Source organism: Macadamia integrifolia, chromosome 8 (assembly GCF_013358625.1).
Source record: "Macadamia integrifolia cultivar HAES 741 chromosome 8, SCU_Mint_v3, whole genome shotgun sequence".
NCBI classification, from domain to species: Eukaryota; Viridiplantae; Streptophyta; class Magnoliopsida; order Proteales; family Proteaceae; genus Macadamia; species Macadamia integrifolia.
The window spans coordinates 11565538-11571117 of NC_056564.1; positions in this window are offsets into that span (position 1 = coordinate 11565538).

The following is a 5580-nucleotide window of genomic DNA, read 5'->3' on the forward strand; positions in this document are numbered from 1 at the left end:
ATCCAACCCCATATATGAATGATTATCTGTCATGTCATAATGCCTCACCAATCATGGAAGGACTTGTGGAATTCATAAATAAGGAATCTTGCAATTGATCCACCACTTGTGTTCATATTAAATGAAGAGATAGCATGCAAGAAAGGGTGTGTGTGTGTTTTGGGAAATCTGAGCAACTAGAAAATCTGAAAGAGAAATATTGTGAAAGATCAGAAACATTGAAGATAACTGAAGAATTAGTGGGTACGTAGTGGAGGTAACAAGGTGTGTGTTGTTGAATGGGTTCCTACATTGGAAAGTGGAATAGGGTGATGGTTTCTGATATGTCCTTATTACAATTAAATGGGTCTTGGTTAGGTCTTGGTGAGGTCATGTTCAGTCCATTCACAATTCCATGAAATTAATGAGTACTATTATTTAAATAATAATAATAATAATAATAATAATAATAATACTAATAATGACAATGAGTATTACAAAGACGAATTATAAGGAAAAATTGACTACACATAGACCTATATATTTGAAGAGAGTGAGTGAGTTAAAAAATAAATAAAATAAAATAAAAAAATAAAAATAAAATAAAGAGAGACCGTGGAGAAAAAGGTGCAACGTGTAAGTACATTTGCTCACACTGTTTCCTTCCTAATCATGTTGACTTACTGTATACCATATATACTTTCGTGCACCCATCAGCTTGGCATGGGAGATGCCATTACATATGATGGATGATGCCATTACATATAATTAAGTTGAACTTGGTCTGCTTTGAGGTTGGTTGAGAATTTGGTACTAGAGTTACTCAAGAACTAAGGGAAGTGTTATGGTCTTTCTTAAGATTAGAGCTCAATTTCCCTAATTAATTATTTAAATTCTAAAAAGTTAAATAATATTTGTTTTGATCATAGATGGAAGATTAAATTTTGTCTCGGACAAGTTGTCTAGGTTTATTAGAAAATAAAGATTTATCCAGATATAAGAAATGATTAGATTAGATCCGAATCAGTCTGACTTTTTATTAACTCGATGTAATTGCCTGAATCATGGGAAACTTATCAAGTCTTTTTTTTTCCCTTTTTTTGAACCATCCAAAGTTGATTATTGGTCTCTTTAAATTGAATTCCAATATTGATCACTCTGTTATGCAACTGAAACAGTATCTTGCCAAAAGTTCCTAATATTAATGTACCAGAGTATTTTAAGTAATGAAATTATTTTCTTTTTCCCATAAAAAAAAAATCAATATCTAAGTAGCTAGTTGATAGTTGAGACTTCCATATATATAGAACTTTAAGAGTTAAATGTTCAAATTCTCCTATTGAAAGAATCATACAATTTCCGAAGTGGGTATTGTTTTTTTAATTAGTCTATGCCTTTAGAAAATGCTCCTGTAAGGAATCCATGTTCTCACAATTTCATTTCCAAAATGGGCATATTTACCCTCATATTATATATAAATATCCAAGAGTGGTAACTATTTGACAAAGTTATATATTGCCATTTAATCCTTCATGAAACCTCTCTTTTGGAAAATGACAAATTAATGAATGACCTAAAAGTACTTTCAAAGCTTAATTATATATTATATATTTTTAATAGTTTTCAATGTCTATCATGTGTCATCAACTTCTTCTTCAACCTCTAATAACTTTAATGGACAATCTATAAGACAAGATAATTTTCTGTTGTTTTCATTGAAGATCACCCCTCTTTCTCAACCAATAATATTAAAAAATCTATCCTTCTCCACTGACTTCTTGATGTCACCACATAGTACATATTCATGAGCTGCAGTAAAATTCCTGACATACTGTATTAGTTCATTTCCACTTTCAAAATATCCCTCAACAAATTCATTTAAGCTTTGAGGCTGTCCCTCTGGTACTAGTATTCAAACTAGGCAGCTAGATTCTGGAAGCTTTAGTAGAAGAAATTGAGGATTTCATCATGAGTTCAGTTGACTCTCTAAAACTGTGTCCCATAGACTCTAGCTCAATATAGTTGATCTCTAACAATTGGTAAAGGACGCAAAGTCTCATGAAATTCTTCAATCCTGGGGTGTCCATTGAAGAATTGTTGAAATTATGAATTTTGCTAAACAAAAGAAAAGAAAGCACAATATGTTTCAACTGTACATAAAGTCAAGTTAATGACATGATTATAAATTCAAAATAAGGTCGTAAAATAGTGCTTGAGTAATACTTTGGTCACTACTAGAGCATTTCAAAGTGTCTAAGATTCAAAGTGTATTTGATTTATTTATTTATTATTATTAATTTTTTTTTTTTGTGTATGTGTGTGTATATTACCAGAGGTTTACTATCTGGTCATGTGGCCACAACTCCAATTGCTGGGTCAATGGCAGCACGCATAGGCATCGTCGCATCAACCAGGAAGGATAGGGTGGTCTTTTCTCTCACACATATGAAAAGGTGTAGGTGGCGCAATCGGGCAAGGATCTTTTTTCCTCAATATATTTCAAAATTTTCTTCTTTTTGTTAATTATTTACAAAACATGCTTCTGGATTTGGATTTTGCCCAATTGTATATATATATTCTCTTTGATATTCTCACATAGGGAAATAGATTCAATGTTTGGCAAATCTTTTTGTTCACAACTAAACACTATGAATCCAACACATTGATATATATATATATATAATTGAAGAGATATCAACCGTTAGTATATCAAAACTCATAATGCTTAACTATAACAATAATCAAGAGACCAATCATAATTAACTTTCACAAACAATCAACAGCAGTTTTCCCTTCAAGAGTTTCAATCGATCTAGTTTAGTGTACTTGCATATGTTCACCCACACTTGTGTCCCGAAATAAAAAATTTTTATTACACATTGTGTGACGATAATATGAATAAAATAATCAATTCCATCCCTAGCCATGAACACTTTTAGATACCTATGAAAAACTATATAAATAATGATGAGAAGACTTCCAACATCTTGGTCCCTTCAAATTGAATTTCAATAACTGAGTAGAGTTGTAGTGTTTATTATTATTTTTTTTTTGTAAGACTTGGATATATATATATATATATATAATATAGACCTTTTTAAGGGGGTTTAATGTTCAACTTCCCCTGAAGAGACACAATTTTCAAAGTGGGTATGCTTTTTAATCCTTGCCTTTACAAAATGCTCCTTGTGGGGAACATGTTCTAACAATTAATTCATTTCCGAATAAGTGGGCATCTTTTATACCATATAAAGCATCTCTTGCCAGTATTCTTGGAGCCCCAATCAATCAGTTTCTTTGTCTACGTGTGTTATGTATTTGTTATGTATTTGACGAAGTTGTATATTGGCATTTGACATTTCTCCTTTCTTTAATCCTTTTCCAAATCTCTTCTTTTCGAAAAATGACAAATGAATGAATGACCTGAAGATACTTTTGATGCTTCAATATTATATTTTTAATAAATTTCATTTCTCATTTGCCCATCATGTGCCATCAACTTCTTTATGTACTATTTAATAACTTGAAATGGCTTCTACCAAAAAAATAAAAAATAAAACTTGAAATGGCAATCCATAAGAGAAGCATATGTTTGCTGTTTTCATTAAAGATCACTCAATTTACACCTTTCTTTCTCAACCATGAAAACTAACAAACCTATCCTCCTCTTAACAATTTCATTTAGGCTTTTAGGTTGTACTGCAAATTAGGGACAGACGAAGATCCACTTGGAGCTAGATAAGGGATTCATGAGGGTTCAATAAAAAGGGCATTGGGACACACTTATTACTAGCTATCAACCTACTATTACTATATTTCAAGAAAGTGAAAGATACATAGGAGGGTTCAATCAGCGAACTTCTTTGAATTTACATTAGAGCTCAATTGTCCAATTGCCTGCCACTAAGCTAGAAGCTCATTTTATCCCTCGCTCAGTATATACTCTAATAATTGATAAAGGAAGCAAATCCGCAGTCTCGTGAAATTCTTCGTAATTTGAAATGTCCATTGAAGAATTGTTGAAATTATGAATTTAACATAACAAAAAAGATAGCACAATATGTTACTACACATGACATCAAGTTGATGACATGATTATAAATACAAAGTAAGCTCGTAAAATAGAGCTCAAGATATACTTTTGGTCTTTATTAGAACATTTCAACCTGTCAAAGAAGTGTATTATGGTTTTTATTTTTATTTTTTTTTACCCTTATTTAAAGCTTCAGTTACTAATTTATTATTTTTATATTTTGTAAAGCAATGATATCCGTAGATGGATCACACAGATAAGGCATCTTTTGTACGTTTTTAATAATATCATATGACAAATGTTGGACCATGTATAAATTTTGGGCCTAGTATCTATTCACATGTCAAATTTCAAGTTAAATGAAATTGATCATGTGGTAAAATAAAGCTTTGAAAAATTATAATAAAAATAATTTATTAGCAAATCATGTACCACCGATGAACTAAAAACAAAACGATATAGCTAAAAAATAAATGGGAAGATCTAAGAACTTGGGTATAGTATATCACTGTCATGCCTTATTGATCCAATGGTTGAAATGCCCTTCCTTCCCTAAAACATTGTAGTATGAATTACCACCCTCAACAAAATGGTATAACTATGCATGAAAGTTGTACCTTTATACTCTCATTTTCAGGTTGATTTCTAAAAATTAATCAACGAAAGAGTTATCAAGAAAATGAAATTATCTGGTTCTGAAGGAACAATCAAGTTTTGGAAAAGCTTTCTGTCCCCCACCTCCATCCCATCTCACTTTGGTAGACAAGGAACAATCCCATCTCCGCCTACTAGGAAAAATACAATCTAAGGCATGATTTTAAGGATAAGGCAAAGTTTACCTTACCACATGATCCAAGGGTCGGAGATTCTCCCTTCCCTCTCAATTCAATCCATTCATCATGGTATTTGGGAATCTTGGTCCTAAAAACTATTTACACTTCTTTATCCAAAAATAAAAATAGCAAAGAGCATATAGAAGAGGGACAGACGCGGATATGTACATAGGGCATAGTTTCATACAGAACATATCATGAATGTGATCTATTGGTCAATAGGGCATAAATGCTTAGGGAGTACTGTTACTTGGCCCCACAGGGATCGATATGGGTTATTAATCCAGTGGGGTCCATAATGACCCGTGTGCATCTGCTTTTTAAAATTGCTTTTGCTAATCAAAATCCCTATTAAAAGTCTCTACTTCTTGTTAAGCACAACGGTTTCTAGTTATTCAAATTCAATTTGAATTTGAATACTAGTAGACCTAGTCAATGTATATCTCAATTTTGTACGAGCCTATTAATTCCTTCATAATAAATTTGAGCTTATCTCATGTTGTGCTTAACACTTCTTATCCACATAACCAATTCATCATAGATTAATGAGTTGGTAATATTGATGAAAAAAAAAGATGTAAGCCAATGCATGAGGTTTTCGTCATTGCACGGTCAGAAAGATCATAATGCATGTAATTTTATCTCAGTTAATATGTGGTGGATTTTTTAATTTGCATTTTATACCATTTAAATAAAGATGGATACAGTTTGATCCATATGGTATTAGTATTCAGT